Source organism: Lissotriton vulgaris, chromosome 3_1 (genome assembly GCF_964263255.1).
Source record: "Lissotriton vulgaris chromosome 3_1, aLisVul1.2, whole genome shotgun sequence".
NCBI classification, from domain to species: Eukaryota; Metazoa; Chordata; class Amphibia; order Caudata; family Salamandridae; genus Lissotriton; species Lissotriton vulgaris.
The window spans coordinates 443400003-443424752 of record NC_141689.1 but is presented as its reverse complement, the minus strand read 5'-3'; positions in this window follow the sequence as shown (position 1 = coordinate 443424752).

Here is a 24750-nt window from a genome sequence, read left to right as displayed (position 1 = left end):
GCTTATTCTTACTGGAAGTGATTCTGAACATGTTTATTCTGGCCTAAAGAAATGTTGGTTTACCTGTAAAGGTGGAAGTTCTCCCGCCTAATGAAATGTGGCCCCATCTTTCATGAAATGTTCTTGCCTAGTGACATGCTCATCCTTGCTTGATGAATTGGTTATTCTTACCTTATGAAATTATTCATTTTACCTGATGAAATGTTGATGCACATCTAATGAAATGTTTTTCTGATGCTCACTGGAGTCTTTTACCAATGCTAAATGAAATGGTCGCCCTCTGCCCAATAAAATGTGCTCGTGATCGGAGATTGAATTGATTATTGATTACACTGAACCTTGATCTAGATAAAACCTATTGATTTGAATCAAACCTACTGGTGTGGCTCAGTCATTGTGTGCGTTTCATTGTCTCAGTGGATGTGTGTGCTGTATGGTCACTTTACACCTAAGCCTTCGGGTGCCTACCTGCTCGTGCCAGGCTACCCCTGGGGAACTGGTGACCCCAGTTCCTACACACATCCATTCACTGATCCAGAGTCACTCAAACAGTCCCACTCACTTACCAATACAGCTACTCACACAGCCACTCACTTCTCATAAACCTACTCACACAGCCACTCTTTCACCCGTACAGTCACTCATCTGCCACCCACTCACTGATACAGTACTCACACACCTACTTATTCACACATACTACCACTTACATATCCAGTCACTCACCAATACAACCTCTCAACAGTCACTCATTCACTGATACAACCACTCAAACACACCTATACAATCATTCGAATGTGTACTCACTCAACCATACAGCCACTCACATAGCTAATCACTCTTCAATACAGCTACTCATACAACCAATCAACTAACCAAACACCTACTCAAAATGACACTTGGTCACCCATACAGCCACTTAAACACACAGTGTCACAAACAAACAGCAAGAGGATGAATAAAGGTCAGCAACGAGCAGAAAGAGGCAAAATAAAGCTGAGAAACTGCAGAAAAAGGAAGAATAAAGGTGAGAAATAAACAGAAAGAGGCAAAAAGGTGCAAACGAGCAGGAAGGCTTAATAAAGATGAGAAATCAACAGAAAGGGGCAGAATAGAGGTCAGAAACAAGCAGAAAGAGGGAAAATATAAATCAGAAATGAGCAGCAAAAGGCAGAAAAAAGGACAGAAACAAGCAGAAAGAGGCAAAATAAAGGTGAAAAAAGAAGCAGAAAGAGGCCAACCAAAGGTGAGAAATTAGCAGAAAGAGGCAGAATAGAGGTAAAAAATGAACGTCAAGAGGCAATAAAGAGGTCAGGAACAAGCAGCAAAAGGAAGAATACAGGTCTGATACGAGCAGAAAGAGGCAAAATAAAGGTCATGAGAGAGCGGAAAGAAGCAGAATTAAGGTCAGAAAAGAGCAGAAAGAGGCAAAATGAAGGTCAGAAAAGAGCAGAACGAGGTAGAATGAAGATCAGAAACAAGCAAAAAGAGGCAGAATAAAGGTCAGAAACAGCCAAAATACAGGTTAGAAATGAGCAAAAAGTGGCAGGATAAAGGTGAGAAACTAGCAGAAAAAAGCAGAATAACGGTCAGCAATGAGCAGAAACAGGCAAAATAAAGGTCAGGAATGAGCAGAAAGAGGCAAAATAAAACTGAGAAACTAGCAGAAAGATTGAGAATAAAGGTCCGAAATGAGCATAAGAGGGCTAAAAAAGATGAGGCTCAGTAAAGGTCAGAAAGTAGCAGAAAGAGGCTGAATAATGGTCAGAAACTAGCAGAAAGAGGCATGATAAAGGTGAGAAGCAAGCAGAAAGATGCAGACTAAAAGTCAGAAGGGAGCAGAAAGAGGCAAAATAAAGGTTAGCAATGAGCAGAAACAGGCAAAATAAACATGAGAAATGAGCAGTAAGAGGCAGAATAGAGGTCAGGATCGAGCAAAAGAGGCAAAATAAAAGTCAGCAATGAGCAGAACGAGGCAAAATAAAGATGAGAAACTAGCAGAATAAAGGTCAGAAATTAATTAAAAGAGAGATAAAATTGTGAAGTGCAAGCAGAAAGAAGCTGAATAAAGGTCAGAAACAAACAGAAAGAGGCAGAATAATGGTTAGAAGCAAGCAGAATGAGGCGAAATAAAGGAGAGGAGTGAGCAGGAAGGTGGAGGCTAAAGGTCAAGAGGGAGCAGAAAGAGGCAGAAAAGAGGTCATAAACTAGGAAAAATTGGCAAAATTAAAGTGAGAAATGAACATAAAGATGCAGAAAAAAATCTGAAACTTGCAGACAGAAGTAGAATAATTTAACAAAAAAGGTGGACGACGTAGGGTACACTTTGGTACACTCTGAGGGATAATTTTAACAGTTAATGTCCTTTTTGGTTGCACTACTACCAGCTACTAGGGCACCGTCCAACCCCAAATTATCCAACTAGGTTCTCAAAGAATGAGCTGGGAGTGCTAAATTTTCTCAAGAAAGTACAATTATTTAATCACAATTGACACAACAGAATCCATGATTTTCGAAGAACAGTTCCTCAAGAAAACAATATAATTCTTGTATTCCAAGTATATTTCTTTATACTGCCAACAGCCGACGCGTTTCATCCTAGAAGTAGAACGTCATCAGGGCTGTAAATGTAAACACAAAATACATATACATAAGTCAAAAAGCTCATATTATTTTTTCTGTCGAAAGACCAAAACAGTTATTTTACATTAATTATTACAATACCTCACAACTTGGTGCCAATAAGGTCACATTGTTACAAAACGTTCTAATGGCATTAGCTCACAAACTGAGAAATTCTGCGGGAACTATATATACAAAAACATCTGTACATTTGTTTTATTACATGTGTTTGACATACCAGGGGCCTCATTTATGAGGCCCCTTGCGCCATCGGAACTTCACTTTTCATGAAGTTCCGTGGCGCAGAAGCCTGCGTGGTATTTATCAGGCAGCAGTACGCCAGTTTTTGTGGCGTACTGCTGCCTGATAAATATCAGTCCCTTTAACGCAGTGTACTGCGTTAAAGGGGCGTGCAATGGGTGTTGCTGGGGGCGTTCCCAGCAACATCCATGGCCTTTTGACACTGCCCCAGATTTACGAGAAATCGTAACTCTGAAGCAGTGCCAAAAGCTTACGCCTCCCCAGGGGAGGCGTAAGGGAGGCGCAACAGGGAGAAATTTCTTTATTTCTCCTCGTATTTCCTTTTTCTATGTGTGCTGCATTCTACAGCACACATAGAAAGAGGAAAAGCCTCTTGTGATTATTTTTGTACAGAAAGGTTTCCCTTCCTGTACAAATATAATCTTCCCCGCAACGCAGGCACCCTTGCACCATGGTGCAAGGGTGCCTGCGCTGGCGCAGGCAGCCTATTGTGCGCCGGCGCAAGGAAAAAGGACAGGAATGCGCCGTATCTTATAGATACGGCGCATTGCTGCCCTTTTCTTTTGCCGTAGGGAAGCGCAGCAGGAAGGCCTGCTGCGCTTCCCTACGGCAAAAAGTCATAAATGAGGCCCAAGGATAGTATGGGCAACCTGTTCAAAATTTAACTCTAATGGCAAATATGATGCCAAGTGGGTTACATTCACTGATAATCATCTTTATTAGGTACCCCTTAAAGATAGGCAAATGTGATGCCGTGTGGGTTACATTCACTAGTAATCGACTTTATTGCGCTCACCTATCAATTGTGATTAAATAATTGTACTTTCTTGAGAAAATTTAGCACTCCCAGCTCATTCTTTGAGTAAGAAGTAGAATAGTGGTGAGAAACGAGTGGAAAGTGGCAGAATAGTGGTCACAAATTAACAGAAAGAGGCAAAATAGAGGTCAGAAGTCAGCAGCAAGAGGCAGAATAAAGGTAAAAAATTAGCATGAAGAGGCAAAATAAAGAAGAGAAACAAGCATAAAGAGGCACATCAGAGGTCAAAATGAGCACAAAGCGGCAAAATAAAGCTGAGACACTGCAGAAAGAGGAAGATTAAAGGTGAGAAATAAGCAAACAGAGGCAAAAAAGGATGGAAACAAGCAGGAAGGCTGAATAAAGATGAGAAATGAACAGAAAGAGGCAGAATAGAGGTCATAAACAAGCAGAAAGAGGCAAAATAGAGGTCAGAAATGAGCAGCAAAAGGCCTAAAAAAGAACAGAAACGAGCAGGAAGCTGCAAAATAAAGGTGAAAAACAAGTAGAAAGAGGCAAAATAAAGGTCAAAAACAAGTAGAAAGAGGCAAAATAAAGGTGAGAAATTAGCAGAAAGAGGCAGAATGGAGGTCTCAAATTAAACTCAAGAGGCAATAAAGAGGTCAGGAACAAGCAGCAAAAGTCAAAATACAGGTCAGTTACAAGCAGAAAGAAGCAGAATAAAGGTCAGCAAAGAGCAAAACGAAGCAGAATGAAGGTCAGAAACAAGCAAAAAGAGGCAGAATAAAGGTCAGGAACAGGCAAAATGCAGGTGAGAAATGAGCAGAAAGAGGCATAATAAAGGTCAGAAACTAGCAAAAAGAAGCAGATTAAAGGTCAGCAATGAGCAGAACCAGGCAAAATACAGGTGAGACATGTTCAGTAAGTGGCAGAATTCAGTTCAGAAATTATCAAAAAGAGGCAGAGTGAAAGTCAGGAATGTGCAGAAAGAGGCAAAATAAAGGTCAGGAATCAGCAGAAAGAGGCAAAATAGGCTTAGAAACTAGCAGAAAGTTTGAGAATAAAGGTCCAAAATGAGCAGAAGAGGGGGAAAAAGGGGAGAAGTGAGCAGAAAGAGGCTGAGTAAAGGTCAGCAATCAGCAGAAAGTGGCTGAATAATGGTCAGAAGCTAGCATAAAGAGACAAGATAAAGGTGAGAAGCAAGCAGAAAGATGCAGGCTAAAGGTCAGAAGAGAGCAGAAAGAGGCAGAATAAAGGTTAACAAAGAGCAGAAGCATGCAAAATAAACATGAGAAATGAGCAGTAAGAGGCAGCATAGAGGTCAGGAACAAGCAAAAGATGCAAAATAGAAGTCAGCAATGAGCAGAAAGAGGCAAAATAAAGCTGGGAAACTAGCAGAAAGAGGCAGAATAAAGGTCAGAAATAAGTAGAGAGATAACATTGTGAATGGCGAGCAGAAAGAAGCTGAATAAAGGTCAGAAACAAGTAGAAAGAGGCAGAATAATGGTTAGAAATAAGCAGAAAGAGGCAACATAAAGGAGAGAAGAGAGCAGAAAGAGGCAGAATAGTGTTCAGAAACTAGGAGAAAGTGGCAAAATGAAGGTGAGAAATGAACAGAAAGAGGCAGAATAAATTTCAGAAACTATCAGACAGAGGTAGAATAGAGGTGAGAAACGTGCAAAAAGTGGCAGAATAGTGGTCTGAAACTAACAGAAAGAGGCAACATAGAAGTCAGAAGAGAGCAGCAAGAGGCAGAATAAAGGTAAAAAATTATCATAAAGAGGCAATATAAAGAAGAATAACGACCATAAAGAGGCAGAGTAAAGGTCAAATGAGCAAAAAGATGCAAAACAGAGGTGAGAAACTAGCAGTATGAGGCAAAATAAAGGCCTGAAGCGAGCAGAAAGAAGCAGAATAAAGGTCTGACAAGTGCAGAAAGAGGCAGAATAAATGTAAGAAACAAGTAGAAAGGGGCAAAATAAAGGTGGAAACTAGCAGAAACAGGTAGAATAAAGGTCAGAAAGAAGCAGAACGAGGCAGAATAAAGGTCAGCAATGAGCAGAAACAGGCAGATTAAAGCTAAGAAACTAGCAGAAACTGGCAGAGTAAAGGTCAGAAACGAGCAGAAAGGTAAAAGAAAGCTGAGAAATGAGCAGAAAGAGGCAAAATAAAGGTCTGCAATGAGCAGGAAAAGGCAGAAAATAGTGAGAGACGAGCAGCAAGAGGCAAAATAAAGGTCTGAAGCGAGCAGAAAGAAGCAGAATAAAGGTTTGACGAGTGCAGAAAGAGGCAGAATAAATGCAAGAAACAAGCAGAGAGGGGCAAAATAAAGGTGAGAAACTAGAATAAACAGGCAGAATAAAGGTCATAAAAAAGAAGCAGAAAGAGGCAAATTAAAGCTAAGAAACTAGCAGAACGAGACTGAGTAAAGGCCAGAAACGAGCAAAGAGGCAAAATAAAGGCCTGAAGCGAGCAGAAAGAAGCAGAATAAATGTCAGAAATTAGCATAAAGAGGCAGAATAAAGGATAGAAACGAGCAGACAAAAGCAAAATAAAGGTGAGAAACAAGCAGCAAGATGCAGAATAAAGCTCAGAAATTAGCTGAAAGAGGCAGAATAAAGATTAGAAATTAGCATAAAGAGCGGAATAAAGGTCAGAAATGCACAGACAGAGGCAAAATAAAGGATGGAAGCAGGAAGAAAGAGGAAGAATAAAGGTCAGAAACAATCAGAAAGAGGCAGAAAAAAGGCCAGAAGGGGACAGAAAGAGACAGAATAAAGTTCAGGAATGAGTAGAAAGAGGCAGATTAGAAGTCAGAAACAAGCTGAAAGAGGCAACATAAAGATGCCAAATGAGCAGAAAGAGGCAAAATAAAGGTGGGAAACAAGTAGAAAGTGGCAGAATAAAGTTAAGAAACGAGCAGAAAGAGGCAGAATGAAAGTCCGCAACAAGCAGAAAGAGGCACAAAAAAAGGTCAGAAGGGGACAGAAAGAGGCAAAATTAGGATCAGAACCTAGCAGAAAGAGTAAAAATAAAGATCAGGAGTGAGCAGATAGTAGCAGAAAAAAGGTCAGAAAGAGGCAAAATGAAGGTCAGAAATGAGCAGCAAGTGGCAGAATAAAGGTCAGAAAGGAGGAGAAAGAGGCAAAATTAAGATTAGAAATGAGCAGAATGAGCCAAAATAAAGATCAGAAGCAAGCAGAAAGTGGCAGAAAAAAGGCAGAAGAGGGAAGAAAGACGCAGAATAAAGGTCAGAAGTGAGCAGAAAGATGCAGAATAGGGGTCATAAACAAACAGAAAGAGGCAAACTAGAGGTCAGAAACAACTAGCAAGAGGCAGAATGAAGGTCAGGAATGATGAAAAAAGGTTCAATAAAGGTCAGAAATAAGCAGAGAAAGGCAAATTAAGAAGCAAATTGAGCAGAATGAGGCAAAATAGAGGTCAGAAACTAGCAGAAAGACACAACATAAAGGTGAGAAATGAGCAAAAAGAGGCAGAATATAAGTTGGAACCAAGCAGAAATTTTCAAAATAAAGATGAGAAATAAGCATAAAGATACAAAATAAAGGTGTGAAAGAGGAAGAATTAAGGTGAGAAATGAGCAGTAAGAGGCAAACAAAGGGCAGAAATGAGTAGAAAGAAGCAGAATGAAGGTCATCAACGAGCAAGAACTGGCAAAATAAAGGTGAGAAACTAGCAGAAAGCGGTAAAATAATGGTGAGAAAAGGCAGAATAAAGGTCAGAATGGAGCAGAAAGAGGCACAATAAATTTCAGAAATGAGCGGGAAAGGCAGAATAAAGGTCAGTAACAAGCAGAAACAAGCAAAATAAAGATCAGGAGAAAGCACATAGAGGCAAAATAATGGGCAGATTTAGCATAAAGAAGCAAAATAGACATGGGAAACAAGCAACGAGGCAACATAGTGGGCAGGAGCACGCAGAGAAGAGGCAGAAAATGAGCAGATGAGGCACAAAACCAAAGCGAGCAGGGGGTACTGGACTACAGGCAAGCTGGACAAGAGGAGCATCACGGGGGAGCTCCCATGAAGAGCTTCCCGCTACTTTTTTTTACCAAGCACCCACTGATACACCCACTGATATACTCACTCATGCACACCCACTCACAGACTCACACACATACTCATAGACCCACTCAGACACTCAAGCACCCACTCACAGATTTACTAAAGACACTCAAGGACCCACTCGCAGACCTTCTGAGAAACAATCGCACACTCTTACAGACCCACTCAGACACTCATGTTCCCATTCACATATCCACTCAGAGACTCACACACCCACTCCCAGGCCCACTCAGAGACTCATGCGCTCACTCACAGTCCCACTCATGCACTCACTCACAGACTCATGCAGAGACTGATGCACCTAGTCAGTGATTGACTTAGAGACTCATTCACCCACTCATAGACCCACTCAGGCACTCATGCACCCATTCATAGTGGTACTCATGCACCTGCTCACACATCCAGTAGCACACCCACTCACAGACCTACTCGGAAATTAATGCACCCAGTCACAGACCCACTCATGCACCCACTCACAGATCCAATCAGAGTCATGCACCCTCTGATTGACCCATTTAGAGACTCACTCACCAACTCGCTGACCTACTCAGATACTTACACAACCACTCACAGACCAACTCAGACACTCATGCACCCACTCACTCACCCAATCAGAGACTCTTGCATGATCTCACAGACCCACTCAGACACTAATGTTCCACAGATACACTCAGAGACTCATGCATCCACTCACAGACCCACTCAGTGACTAAAAGGTCACTCACAGACACACCAAGAGAACCACACACCAGAGAATCACACACCCACCGTCAGACCCATTCAGACACTCATATACCCAGTCACAGCCCCAATCAGAAAGTCATACACCCACTCACAAGTCATACACCCACTCACAGTCCCACTCAAAGACTCATGCGACTCATGCATTCACTCAAAGACCCACTCAGAAAGGAATTCACCCAGTCACAGATCTACTGAGAGACTCATGCACCCACTGACTGACTCACTTAGAATCTCACTCACCAACTCACAGACCCACTCAGAGACTCACACAACACAACTCACAGACCCACTCAGATACTCATGCACCCACTCACTCACCCCCTCAGAGACTCATGCACCCACTCACAGATATTCATAGGCACTCCTACACCCACTTACCCGGCCATGTGCACACCCATACAGTCACACAGACTTGCATGCAGAGACCCATTTAGCCACTCACTTGCCCACAAACTCACTCATACACCCACTCAGAGACCCATACAGCCACTCACAAACACACTCACCTGCCTGTACAGCCACTCACAAACCCACTCTCAAAAGTTAGATTTACAAAATAATATTAAATAAACATTGAAATTCACTTTAAAAAGCAGAGTTTATAGCTAGGAAATAGAATTTAAAAAAAATGTACTGAAAAAAACAAAGATTACAGGGATGTTACAGTTAGGCTAGGTTCAGATTTCACTCATACAAAACCAGTGAAATTCAGCAGTTACAGTTACCTGAGTTAACTATAACTTATGCCCCTGCAATGTACTGCTTATGACCACAAATATAACATCACTCCTGACATGGTCAGTGACTTTACTGATGACATTACATCATCCACAGAACCACTCACAATCAATACAACCTCATATACACACACTCACATACCCACACAACCACTCACATACCCATTCATCACAGACCCATGCAGCTACTGACACACACAGTCACTCATACAACCGCTAATGAAAACACTCTCATCCATACAGCTACTCATAGACCCATGCAGCCACTCACTCACTCACTCACTCACTCACTCACTCACTCACTCACTCACTCACTCACTCACTCACTCACTCACTCACTCACACACCCATGCAACCACTTACATACCCATTCACACACCCACACAGCCACTCACAACCACTCAACTACCCATACAGCCACTAACTCACCCATTCAACTACTAACAGAGTTACACATTCACCCATCCAGCCACTCACACAGCCACTCACTCACCCATACAGCTCCTAAAAAAGCTATTCACTCACCCATACAGCCACTCACACATCCATTCATTCATCCACAAAACCACTGACATACCCAGTCATTCAACAGTACACTCACTCCCATGCCCACTCATTCATCTATACAGCCATTCACTCAAATACTTAGTGGGCAAAACAGCCACTCATACAGCCACTCACCCATACACCCAGTCAAACAGCCACTCACCCATACAACCACTTACACACTCAGAAACACATCCATAGGGCCATTTACACAGCCACTCAGTGACCCATATAGCCACTCACACACACTGGCTCACCCATATAGCCACTCACACAGTCATTCACTCAACCATACAGCTACTCACACACCCACTTATTCACCCATATAGTCACTCAGACACCCACTCCCACACTGATACTGTCATAGTGCCACTCAGATGACGTATATATATGAAGTATCACTCATTGGTAGCACACATAGAATAGTAATTTAACTTATGCAGTTTCTTAATATATATCTTTAACGCTCAGAAACCTTTGCGAAACACTATCACTCACTGGATGATGTCATCAGTGATGTCACTGACCATTTCATGAGGGATATAATCTGTTAGCTGGAAATTTTACTGACATAAAACCATTGAAATTCCCACGTTATAGTTAGTTGGATTCACTATGACTTGCGCGCCTGCAATGCACTGCTGATGACATCACATATTACATCACTCATGACATGGTCAGTGACATCACTCATGACATCACTGATGACGCCATCCTTGTGACAGAGTGACAGACCTCCTTTCAGTGTAATGTAACCCTTAAAACACGTATTCAAAAATAGAATTTTATATATATATATATATTCACTGAAAAAACCATAGGTTATAGACCATATATAGTTAGGGATTAGCATTTACAAAACCTTATTTTACTCGCACAAAACCATTGAAATTCGCATATATAGTTAGCTCCTCTAACTATATATCGCGCACCCGCAATCCACTGCTAATGATGTCACATATTACATCATTCATGACATGGTCAGTGAATTTTCAAGGTTTTGTAAATGCTAATTCCTAACTATATATGGTCTATAACCTATGGTTTTTTCAGTGAATTTTCAAGGTTTTGTAAATGCTAATTCCTAACTATATATGGTCTACAACCTATGGTTTTTTCAGTGAATTTCACTGGTTTTTTAATAGCAAATATGAAAAGCTTTAAAATGTCAAGTACGTGATACATAAAAACATTCTTGTGTTTATGCACGCTAATGTGCTTTGAACGCTGCCCCCCCCCCTCCTCTTTTCTTTAAGGAGTATTCTCTCTTTGCAGATAGTGAAGGGTAGGTAACGCAGGCCTTTGCCCCCGTTGTAATCCGTCGTGCCTGCTTCTCTCTCCATTTCATTGATTATTATCCAAGCATTTACTATTTTAGAATTGGTTCTCTTTGTTCATTCTCTATTTACAAACAAGCACAGAGTCGCAATACTCTGTTTAGTCTTTGCAGATAGTGAAAAATCGCTAAAAAAAACAAAAGGAATCAAGCAAAATCAGTAGGCCACTAATGGGATCTCTTTTTGACCTCGCTAAAATAGAAACATTAGGAACAACCCCTCATGAGAAATACGAAACTAGTGACATGAACTGAGCTCGACACCATGATGGCTGCAAGACAGCTCGGCTCCGCCACCCATCCCGCCCAAAATAACGACAAACCCTATGCAAATATTATAAATATATACAACACACCAGCAAAGTAACAGGGTAAAACGTTTTATTACATAACTATTTACATGGCAGCCTGCTGCAACATCCATCACTATTCCTGTTGAGGTAGCATAGCTGGCGGCCTAGGGGTGGAGAACCGTTGTGCAAATTGCCCGGGGACGACACCATGCGCCAAGACTCGTCCCCAGTACATCCAGAGCTGATGTCCGACAAGTTGTGTGTGAGGATGCCTTGCTGATGCCGCCACCCCCACCACCACCTTTTTGTTGCCTCAAATGATCGAGCATGAGACTCATGCACTCTGATCTCCTTGGCCTCAGTCAAGCATCAATAGTAACATTTTCATACGTGAGTGTAGGTTCATGGTTTTCCATCCACAGACTAAAAGCCTGGAGTGGGAGTGAAAGAACCATAACTAGGTAACAAGGAAGGCAGACGCTGTGGGAAGGACTCTGGATATGGTATGTTCCTTGGTCCCTGAGTTACTTCGATGTCACTGCCTTGCACAAATGGCATAAATCGTGGATGTTGGGTGCCATAGTTGAGGGTTCCGAGCAGCGCTTGTAATACTGTCTGAAGTTTATTTGCACCTGCTGCAGCTTCACTATTCTCAAAGTAAGTGGGGGCTGTTTGTGGACCTGACTGCATTGAAAGTCAATGTGATGCGGTGCCTCCCTGAACCGCTTGACGGAGGCCCCCGAGGTGCGGTGTGATGGCGCCGACCCCCTCCCCAAGTCTTGTTGCCCTGGTGTGGCCTGAGATCGCACCGGACATAGGCGGCTGGCTCCAGGGGTCAAGCGGAACTTTTTGCCTTTTGGTGACTCTTCCATTCTGAACATTGTCCCACAATCCGTTTGACCTGAAGACACGTCCTGCGGTGCCCTAGTCCGACCATCACATATTCCTGCGCCAGGAGACGGCGTGGGATGCACTAGAAGGGAGAGGCGGTGCGAATGAGCCTCCCCCACCTCCCCAGGTGGAGGTTTCTCAGGTACACCCCAGCGCTTCACACAACCAGCTGAGTTGCGCCCGCTCTTGCGGCTACAGCGTCTCGCCCACCATCCACTTGAATTGCGCCCACTCTTGCGGTGCAGCGATAGGCGGCTGCAACAGGACTCTCAAAATGGCGCCGGCTCTTCGGATTTAGGCCTAGTCCACTAAAATGGCCCTGGGACACCTTGGAACTCGGACGCTTGACTGCTAGGGCATGGACCCCATTCCCAAAAGCGTCCCCTCAGCCTTGAAGATTTTACAAAAGTCACCGGGGCCCCCGACTCCCGCAGACTTCCGGTGGCGAGCGACTGCCATGATTGCTCGCGGAATGGCCACGACGTAGCCACGGGGTGCTCTCATGCTGACGCCAGCTTCAATCTGAAACATCCAGAAACACTGTAGACTACCAATTCGATCAGTTCCGGTGGAGCCCCAACGTGACCCGGTAGAGAAGAACTTGCCCTCCCCTCTTTGACTGATTGTTCTTGTTGCCTGTCCCTTCTCTTGTCATTTAACAGAACTTTTTGGACTGCTGAAAGGGGTTGTATTCCGACCGCTGGTTGGTGGAGACATTTTGACTATATTCTGGACCTGCGTTGTCGCGTAATGCGTCATATGACGCGCCGCGTTAGCGCACCCAGAAGTGCTCCGGTGCGCAAGGCGCAGCTTCCCGGAAACGATCCAGAGCGCGGCGCGCAGCGCGTAACGTAAGCATAACAGGTCATGTGACTTGTTAATAAAACTTTTCATTGGTTCATTTTACTTTTGTTATTCTAATGATGAAAGGCTTGGTCATACGACCTAAAAATAACGCTTTTCATTGCTTTCGAACATTTTCTTTTCCCAAATGATGAAAGCCCCACCTTTTTTTTTTTCTCGCTCTGACTTGTAAAGCAAAGGACCCAGATGCATTTACAGTTTATCACTAACAATGTTCCAGGCTAATGTATTTTCCCGGGAAATTTACAACTGTCCTGCAAGTAAAATATTCCTATTTCGAGAAAAAGGGCGTTTCTTCATCCCATGAGGGAGCCGTTGAGCAAAAGTGGCTTGGCCTGCTGTCTTAGTCGCTGATAGGCATGAATATCGGATTCTTATCGATCACTTTATGTTGCAGGAGTGGAAAACACAACAGCCCTTGACCATTTATCTTTACTGCGTTCCTGCGTATTATACCTTTTAACCGTAATGTAATCGGGCTGCTTTATTTCACTTGCCTTTTACTGATTCGAAAACAGTGGCTATTATTCAAAACTTTACCAAAAAAGATACTACTACCATGTTTTGTTTTAAAAACCTTTATTGTGAAAATGTCAGTATACAAATACGGGCCTATAACCACGTGGGCCGGCCATGGAGCAAACTGGAATCGTATATGATGAGGGGACATTTACACTGTAGAAGAACGTAACGGGCGGGCCATTAGGTTGCAAGAAGTAAGGTGTCTAACAGTTGCGGAATCGATGGACGTACATTTTATAATTAAAGTACGACAGGGCCAGTTACAATAAAATGATCTAGATATACATTTGTGGGCAAGTACCATGGGTGACGTTAATTCGAACTTTCAATAGTACAGTAATCAATAACACATCAGAACTTAATATCAAAAGGGATGTCCAAATGTTCAATCAGTACTCGTCCCCGCCCGCCATGTGCTTCAAAACTGCATATGTATCTCGTGATATCAAGGTTGGGCAACCAGTACACAACAAGGAGTTACGAGTCCGATTTATACCAGCGCCATTTTGGGCAAGGCCGGGCAGGTCCAGGATATAGTCAAAATGTCTCCACCAACCAGCGGTCGGACCAGAACCCCTTTCGGCAGTCCAAAAAGGTTCCGTTAGATGACAACAGAAGAGATAGGCAACAAGAACAATCAGTCAAAAGAGGGGACGCTTTCATGAATGGGGCCCATGCCCTAGCAGGCAAGCGTCCGAGTTCCAAGGTGTCCCAGGGCCATTTTAGTGGACCAGGCCCAAATCCGAAGAGCCGGCCGCCATTTTGAAAGTCTTGTTGCAGCCGCCTTTCGCTGCACCGCAAAAGTAAACGCAACTCAGCTGGATGGGCGGTGAGGCACTGTGCCGCAAGAGCGGGCGCAATGCAGCTGGAAGGCGAGTGAAATGCTAAGGGGCGCCCCACTGCAGATGAGGTGTTTACTGTTTTTAGTGCGTTGTATATATTTATAAGTTATTAAAGTGTTATAATCCTACTACTTTGTTGGAGTACTATATATTTTTAATGTGACACATAATTGTGAAGACTTTGATGTACAAAAAGGCATCCCTGGAATCTTCCGCTTCAGGCTCGGTCCCACACACCCTCACAGTGAGAATCCCCTCCCCAATCACAATACAGGATCGTTATCAGATAGTAGGAACGCGTGTGGTGTGACGGATCTCATGGGGTGGGGGCCTTGATCTACTATAACTCCTTTGAAGAGGGGTGATTCTTTACAGTTGAGGCCATAAACTACATCCGCAGGGCTAGGTGATAGCCTGGGACCGGCCTGGACAATCAGACACAAAGGAAGAGGAGTGTCAGAGGGTGCGGTAGTGAATAGGGTGGAAGGGAGGTGTCGGGCGGGCACAGGGTGTGATTCTCAGGGAAGAGCAGAGCAGATGGGGGGAGGTTTATAGCCCATGCATGAGAGAGAGAGCGGGGGTGACCAATGCGTGGAGGAGATGCTTGCGAGGGTGGGGAGCCATGCTGAGGATCGGCGGCGTGCAGAGAGTGGGTCTGGTCAAGGTATCTAAAATGGCTGCCGTGCACGTCAAAAGTGTGGCATTGGAAAAAAAGCAAGATGGCGCAGACAATGTTTATCAATACGGATTAATTTATAACAATTATTTTTAACAATATATTTACTCGCAGTGTCAAAATGGCGGTCAACACTTCCTGATTTCCTTCGAATCGAACGTTAACAGATGTCACGATCGGCGTCGTGCAGAGAGTGGGTCTGGTCAAGGCATCTAAAATGGCTGCTGTGCACGACAAAAGTGTGGCATTGGAAAAAAAGCAAGATGGCGCAGACAAAGTTTATCAATACGGATTAATTTATAACAACTATTTTTAACAATATATTTACTCGCAGTGTCAAAATGGCAGTCAACACTTCCTGATTTCCTTCGAATCGAACGTTAACAGACGTCACGATCGGCGTCGTGCAGAGAGTGGGTCTGGTCAAGGCATCTAAAATCGGCCCCCCCTTGACTAAACCCCCCCAAATTTTCAGGGGCTGGTCAGAAACAAAATGTGCCATTTTCCTGAAAATTTCAGCCGATTCCGTCCACAAACGCCAAAGTTATTAGACATAGAATTTTCAAAAGTTCCATAAAGAAAAAATCCTAACTATATATATATATATATATATCTATATATATATATATATATATATATATATATATATATATATACATATATATATATATATATATATATATATATATATATATATATATATATATATATTCTGAAATAACCAAAGACTACAGAAATGTTATAGTTAGGCTCAGATTTCACTCATACAGAACCGGTGCAATTCACAAGGTATGGTTACCTGAGCTAACTATAATGTATGCCCCCACATTTCTCAAGGCTATAAATGGGGAGGCAACACATTGCTGGTTACTCCACAAGGAGACATATTTTCTCCTTGGAAATAAAATGTTGAAGTGCAATACCATATAGTGTACAAAAGAGAAAATAGTTTAATGGAAACTGCAACTGCCAGAGCTACTCATGCATACCCATGGACTTTTTTTTTAAATTTTTTTATTTTTTTTATTTTAAGAGTTTTATATAGCGCTGGCTAGACCCGGAGGTATCAGAGTGCTTTACATGAGGTTCCACAAAATTACAAGATTACATCAGTTGCTAGACAAACAATTACAAGAGCATAGAAAACGAGATAAGTGAAGTGTAGAGGGGAAGGTGGTAAGGGTAAAGGGGTGGGAGGGAGATACGGCAGAAAGACGAAGAAAAGTCTTCCCAAAGTCCGGCTGGGTAGGTGACGGTCGAGGACACATATATATAGGCATTTTTATAGGGACAGACTGGACTATTAATTCACAGGTTCGGTGAGTCCTGTGAAAGACTTTGCTCCTGTTGAAGACATTTTCTTTCATTGATCTTGCATGTGAATGTTAAAATATTGTAAGCCACAAATTAGCACTTAGTAAAGTTAAAAGAAAAAATCAATATGAATTCAACTTGGGGGCTTCAGAATACATCTTATTCATTAAAGCATTCATAACTGAAACTAAACAACGATGAAGGGACTTTTCATTTCACACGGTGCTCAATATGTAATGTAGCCTGTGTGACAATTCAAATCACACATGACTAACAGGTTTAAAGCAAATGGTAACTCTAGAATTTAGTTATTGCAATTGTTTCACAATTATTTGATATCACGGGTTTATATGAGCAAAACTTGAAATTGGAATTAAACATTTTGCAGGAACACTGCTGCACCAGGATATGTTATCTTCTGCAAGCAGGCAAAGTCTGTAATAGCTTTGCAGCACAAAGATATTGACACAGTAATTCCAAGTCACACGTCTTTCCCCAACACCTGTAATGCCAGCTATTTCTCCCCTTCCAAAATTGCTAGGACTCCCATAATGGCAATTCCAGGGGAGGGAAATAATGGGGATTATTATAGGCCACTTGTAGAAAGGGTCTTAGTGAAATAAAAATGGGTGGTTAAAGGTATGAGAGAAATCTCGGATGGGAGAAATTTCATTTCATTTGACTGATTAGTGGTTGCACAGTGCTCAAAGCTGATAGCCCAGGTTATTCTACTGGCCAATTCTTTGAAAAAGGAAACCGTAGCACTCAGCTAGTGTTAAGAAATAGTATGAGGTGCAAACAGGAAAGGCTTGTATTGAACAACAGTTTTCTTTATTGCACATATGGAAGGCTATGTATTGTTCTTTGGAAATGGACAGCAGCTGACGTGTTTCATCACACAATGACTTTTTCGAGGCTGTGAGATATTAACAATAAAGTACAAATTGAAGCAGGTCCAAGACAAATTCTATTTCTTGTCACATGTGCAGGTCCATTCCTTCACTGTGTAGACCTAGCTATTGGTCAATTCACCCTGCATAAAGAAATTCTTCACTTTTTATGCTTGTCACTGTCTTATCTCTGTTTTTCATCTTTTTTTATTATTATTATTTTTTTGCTTTAGACTTTCTTTATTTGTTCATATGCATATACATACTGGACATGTTGATCCAATGTGAAGTCACACCTTTGATAGCAGAGTGTGGGATAGCCAAACAGCACCATCCCAAATAAAATTTCTATTGTCATTGTACTGTACCCACAGTTATTTAAAGTTTCTAATGAACTAAACCACTATTACCTCTTGTCTTTATTATTCCACTAGCCAATGTCTTAATTGATTTTTTTCTGCAAGTGACAAAATGTCATTTTTTGTGTAATCGCCCCCATTTTTTGCTGGGTTTTAGACTCTGTACCCTGGAGCACTGCTTGCCAGCTCAATTCAAGTAAAAAGCTTCCTAGGCAATTAATCAAAGAAAACAAGTCAAAAGGGAAAGATCAGGAAACAGAATATATATAAAAAAACATCCATTTTAATGATATCAATTAAAACATATATCTAAAAAGTAGTATTGTAGCACATTACACACAATTATACATTAGAAAAATAAATCACATATAAAAAAAAGGGGGGGGAATCAATATAATCGTTGGTACAAATCATTCATTTGTGCCACCCACTTGCCAGGCCACTTGTTAGTCACCCCTAAGGTAGGCCCAATGTACCACTGTGGGGAGGGTGCAGTGTATAAGAAAGGTAGGACATGCCCTGGTGTGTGTGTCCTGTCTTGATAGTGAAAAACAAAATTAGCAGTATTTCACTATTGCAAGTATATCTGTTCCCAGAGGAAATAATGGGGAGTTTGCATATAACATCTTATCAGCCTAACTACCCCTGGGAACAAGATAGGAAAACAAAGTTTAGTGTGCCTGAACTCCTCACGTTAAAATGCATCTTTTAGTGAGGGTGATTTTTACATTCTGTGTTTGAAAATACCACTTTTAGAAAGAAGGTGTTTTCATGTTTAGCCATCCAGTGTGCCTCTGCTAGGATGTACATTGACTGTCTGGCTTTGTTGTGACAGGAGCTGGTGATGTGCAGTGTCCCGGAGAGTCTGGATGAGTCAGCGCTAGGCCTGGTCTGCATTTGGAGTGGTGGGTGGATTAGCACCTGAAGAGGGATGTGCCTGCCTTCCACAATGATGGCTCCACTCCCCTGTGGTGTATGTGGAGCCAGGGCTCACACTGACAATTGAGGTTGTTGTGCACTTGCAAAATGCCCCCCAGAACTGGTTTGGACTATGCTTAGAAACCTGGGCCAGGAGAGAAAAAAGAGATTTACTGTATAAAAAGAGGGGCCCAGACCCCAGAATTTTAGATCACTGCTGAACTAAGGAACCTGCCAGGAAGAAGAACTGGGAAAGCTGGAGGAAGAGTACTGCCCCTGTGGAGTGCTGTTGGGGTAGGCCTGCAGTGGTTGCTTCTGTGTTTGGTAGGGAAAGGACTGGACTGTGCTTTCATCATCCTGCTGTTAGAGGTTTCTCCAAGGTCTTAAAGTAGAGCTTGTGTCTTGTTGGAAGACTAAGGGGTAGAAAAGACTTCAAAGATCACATCTGGGAAATCAAATGGTTAATGCTGCCCCTGTGCGGTCTGGTTTGGCCTGCAGTGGCTACTTTCTGCCAAGGAAAGGAAAAAAGGACTTTGCTGTTTGCTGTGTCCCCTGCTTGAGGAAGATCTTCAAGGGCTTGAAGAAGAGCTTGCCTCCTGTCCTGAAGCCTCAGGGATACAAAGACTTCACCCCCAGCTCCCCTGCACTTCCTTTCTGGGAGTTTTGACCTAAAAACACAAATAACTTAGGTAGGGTCAGAGGCAATATTTAGAGACCTGCCTGGATACCTTGCCCCAACCAACAATACTCACAAATTTAGAGTAACCAAGGGTCGATAACAGTGTACTGAGCACTATAAAATTCTAGAGAGAAAACACAACAATGAGACAGCCGCCGCAAAAAAAAAGAAAAATAATCAATACATTTCTGGATTCCCATCACTCACCAACCTGGTGACATGCTTCATCATTTGGGTCTCCTTATAAAAATGTGCATGACCAATTGGTTCATACCAGACCGAGGAGTGCTCAGGCACAAATGATGGACACGTTGTGGGGGCTCCCTGCTGTTCAAGGCCACTTTCCATGTGGATCCTGCGCTGTTTGTCCCCAGACTCGGAAATCCAAATCAGTTGACATTGGAACAGATAGACCGTGGGTGCAGAAGAATTTTACAAATTGTAACAGCGAAAAAGTCATATACTTGATTACGTGCCCATGTCAGCTTAACTATGTGGGCATGATGACCCGAAAGGTCAAACTGCGTATAATGGAGCATAGGAGCACAGTGAGGTGCAAGAGACAAGTCACTAGATTGACCAGTCATTTCCTCGAGGCTAATCATGACCAGATAATTTCACATGGACAGTTCTGGAACAGCCATATATTCCAGAGCATGTCACAGACATATACATTTCTAAGTACCTGCTTCTTAAAGAGCAGAAATGGGTGTTCAAGCTAAACAGTGACAAAGCAGGCTTGAATGACGCCATACCGTGGGTTATGTTACAATAAGTCTCTGCACGATAAGGACCGTATTAAATATAAAATGTCTGTCTTGTGACTACTATCTTATGGTCTGACTGGATTTGAGCAGAGCTACAAAGGTCCAAGGTTCCCTGGTCTATCTGGTCGTAACCTACGGAAGGGACAGCTACATATATGACCAAATCATGGTGGTTTGTCTTTTTGACTTGATGAGGATCTCCACATGCGTTTTCTTCATAAAAGACACTAACAGTTCTGAAGGCAGGATTATGGAGTAGGAAGAATAGAGCCTCCACTTGTTTTCTCTCCAGTAATAGATTCTATCATCTCTGAAGGCATGATAACAGTGTATGAAGGAGAATCCAAAGGGTATAACCATCTTGCCAGTCTCCCTATCTTTGAACTACACATTGCTGTTTGAATTATTCCATATAATAGCGAATCTCTCAGTAATGCCATCCCTTAAAGAAATGATAGCTGAAAACTATATTTCCCATATTTAGTGGTGACGTTTTTGTTTCTCAACTGCATTACCCGTGATTCTTGGGGCGTCTAATCTAGTAATGGTCTTGGTCGACTCACAGAAATTGGGCAGGACATGATTGACAGAAGCCCACATTTGTTTTGATCATCCGATGAATATATTGGATGTAATAAACTTTTTCAAAGTACGTAAACATTGAGGGAAACAGCATTGTCATTCCATCGAGTGTGTTTCCCTAGACTCACACTACATTACCCATGACTCCCAGGTCGCCTTTCAATGATGTCATCACGCCTACGGGCGTCACATCGAAAAGAAATGGGTTGACAATATATGGAACTTGGCGCCATCCTGCCGGTACCTCCCCTGACCGTCTTGAGCTACTGACGGAGAGGTAAGCCCCCAGGGTTGTAGTGCTATGTCTATGGAGAGAATGTAGCATTTTCTCTTGATGCAAAGTTGGGACTATTTTGTCTTTCTGGGGCGCAAACTTACATAACAAGCGGGTTGTCCATAAGCGAGTATAAGTTGGTGAAGAGCCAGGCTGTATTGGATACTGGGTCTTGATGCATATATGCACAGAAACTACTAGATAAGTGTTAAACAACTTCACCTCACAGACGGTGTTCGTTATGTGTAAGTGTAAATGCAGCATTACACTTGATGCGCAGTAAACGGTTATCTTTTCCTTTGGGGTGCGTGCTCACGTTATAAGCATGACGTCCGTGAGCACATTTAGGCTAGCGGTGGGCCAGGCTGTAATGGATTACTGGGTTTTTACACAAACACTCTCAGATAAAACCATACAAGGGTGTAAACAACTTTATTTATGAGAAGGTGCTCGCGGGTATTTAAAGAGATCGCTATAACGACATGCGCTCCATGATACAAATGAGAACAGGAGTTAAGACCATTCTTCAAGGCCGCTTTGCACAGCATGTTTATTTTGAAATATACGACTTAAAATCAATCTTTTAGTGCCATGAGCTGCTCACTTATAAGCCCCATGCAAAACATTAGTGTAGGACTGGCTTAACGTGGGATCAGCAAATATGTGTTCCCCCCAGCTAATTCTGCTTGACACCGAATGAGAACTCTTTGGCCACTTCTGGTAAACTTGTTGACACTATCAGTCTGGGAAATGTTGGAGGCGCAATGCTAGAGTTGTGATTTATAAACTAGAGGCAGGAATAAATATTGAAAGCCTCAACAAGCTGGTTTTTAACTCTGTGGGACCTGGTATGGACGTATGTTGATTGGAGCATAATGATAAAGATTTGGGTTGTTAGGAAAGGTAGAGGATCAAACCAATTGAGGTTTTATTCTCTCCTTTCTAGAGCGGTGCCTCCTTTTTTCCTGAGCGGTTGCCAGGTAAGGTGAAGTAGCCTCCTTGCAATTTCTAGGTAAGAATAATAGGCTTGGATCCATTGTTGGAGTATGATAGCTGGTAATATTTATGCCACGATCTAATGAGTTCTGGTAACACTTTATTTTCTGTTGATTAACACGCAATGAGATGCATATCTTTTATTATTTTTGCAGATACCTTCAGATATTTGGTTCTTGCAAAGGAGGGAATGTACACCCCATATAAGAGGTGATTTGTTTGTATCGTCTCCAACCATTTCTGTTGTACTAGTTTTAATAATATATTTTTTTCACTTGTACTCTGTTGCAGAAGCAAATATTGTGTGGGTCCTGACGAAGGCAGAAGACAGAACAATGTCAGAGTGTTGAACACTTTGTAATTTTAGACAGCTATATTTTTAAACTGTCTTTTTGCACTGTTTTTAATTTGAAGTGTGGGAGACAATAATAAATACAGGGGGCCTTATTTATGAAGGCCTTGCGCCGCCGGTGCGTCACTTTTAACATGGGAAAAAGTGACGCACCGGTGGCGCAAGGCCTTCATAAATAAGGCCCCTGGTCTGTCGCAACTCAATTTTAACTTCACTTATCACTTATGCACTGCACTTAGTTCCCATATATTCAATTACTCTCATCTGGTAGGTGAGCAAGTTAGAACTGTTATATGAAAACCTCCTCGGGTTCCCCGATCACTATGATAGGGTTGTAGCCCTCAGTGTCACTAGAGTGAATATTCTGAGGAGACCCAGATGATGAAGCATGTCACCAGGTTGGTGAGTGATGGGAATCCAGAAATGTATTGATTATTTTTCTTTTCTTTTGCGGCGGCTGTCTCATTGTTGTGTTTTATCTCTAGAATTTTATAGTGCTCAGTACACTGTTATAGACCCTTGGTTACTCTAGATATGGGAGTCTGACCTGCCAAGAGGTGTAGCAGTTCTGGGCCTCTGTAGGTTGTTCTGGCTTTTATGAGCTGCCTGGAAAAGCATTGCAACAACAAGAAGTGTGATGTATCCCCACCTGTTTCTGGTGCATCACCGAAGAAATCATCGCAGCGTCTGCCCTCGGCTCGAGTAATCGTCGCACGACACATCGAGTGAACTGGTCTCCGAAGTCTGAGATCACCACACCGATTCCGAAACAAGCCCTGCAGTGCGACTCCAAGAACCCACGCATCATCACGGATTGTCGCATCTCATCAAGGCACCAAGTCTGTCACGTTGTTGGGGGACAAAGTAAGAAACTGACGCATCACCACCCCACGCAGTAAGAAACTAACGCATCACCTCCTCTCTAGTAAGGAACGAATGCATCACCTCCCCTACACAGCAGTAAGAAACTGACGCATCACCTCCCCCAGAGCAAGTAACTGACAGATCACCTTCCCTGAGTGCAAGGAACAGACGCTTCATCCTCCCTGCGACTCTTTGTTTGTGTGAACGACACATCAAAGGTACTTTGTGTGAAAAGTGTTGCATCTACAATTTGCTTTGAACTGAACTATTTCTACCATTTGAAAGCCATATTTGTATTACTGTATTGTGGATTTATGTTGTTTTCGTCTTTTTTTTGGTTTAGAAAAAGATTACTTATTTTTCTGAACTGGTGTGGTATCCATTTGTAGTGTTTTCACTGTATTACTGTATGTGTTCACAAATGATTTACACACTGGTAGAAGTCATAGCCCAAATCAGGATAAACCATTCCCAATTCCATTGGCAGTTGAACTACATGAGGTAATTGCCGCAGCTAACGCTAGCAAGAGTGGAAAAGCTCCAGGCTCGGATGGGGTACCAGTTGATTTTTTCAAATTTAAATTAGACCTGTGGGCCCCTATTATAACCAGGGTGTTCAACGCAACAATGAAGTGTGGCCTACTTACCTCCTGGACACAATCAATACTCGTACCCATTTTTAAAAAGGGTAATAGAGAGGAGGTGACTTGTTATCGACCTATTTCCCTCCTCGATTCATTGGGGAACGTACTGGGTAGAGTGGTACTCCAGCGCTTGCAGGACTGGGCAGACGACACCGGGACCCTCTCGGATATCCAGTATGGCTTCCGAGAGGGCCTTGGAACAACGGAACAAGCCTTAAACTTGGCCCTTTTGATGGGAAAATACGTGTCGGCAAAGCGCGGGAAGGTCTACATGGTTTTTGTCGACCTTTCCGCAGCTTTCGACTGTGTTTCCCATGCAAAATTATGGTCGGTGCTGTCCAATATGGGAATAGACGAGGCTCTCGTGACTTTCCTCAGAGAACTTTACTCTAACGCCACTTCCAGGGTGCGTTTTGGAGTACGGGGTGAATTGTCGGAATCCTTTTCCGTAGAGCGCGGGGTCAGGCAGGGATGCGTCCTTGCCCCCTTCCTCTTCTCCCTCTACACCAACGGTCTTGAGGTGGAAATGTTGAGGGGGGGTTTGGACCTGCCCCGTGTGAATAATAGACTGGTGCCCGCACTCTTGTACGCGGACGACGCGGTGCTCTTAGCACGCACCCCACGTGAGCTTCAAAAGTCCCTGAACAGCTATGCTAAATTCATGAGCGACCTAGATCTCCATATAAACATAAAAAAAACCTATGTTATGGTTGCTGGCCAAGTCAGGAAACATGGAAAAGCTATTTTCCTTAACAACGAAAAGCTAGAAAACCACCCCCCAGTACCCTTATTTAGGGATTATGATAGACGAGAAGCTAGACTGGAGAGCAGCCATAGAAGCGCGTAAGCACCAACTTCTCCGCTCTATTGCTGCTCTTATGAAATTTGCCCAAAAGCTGGGGAAAAAGCCTCCGGTTGAACTACTTCAGATCTATAGA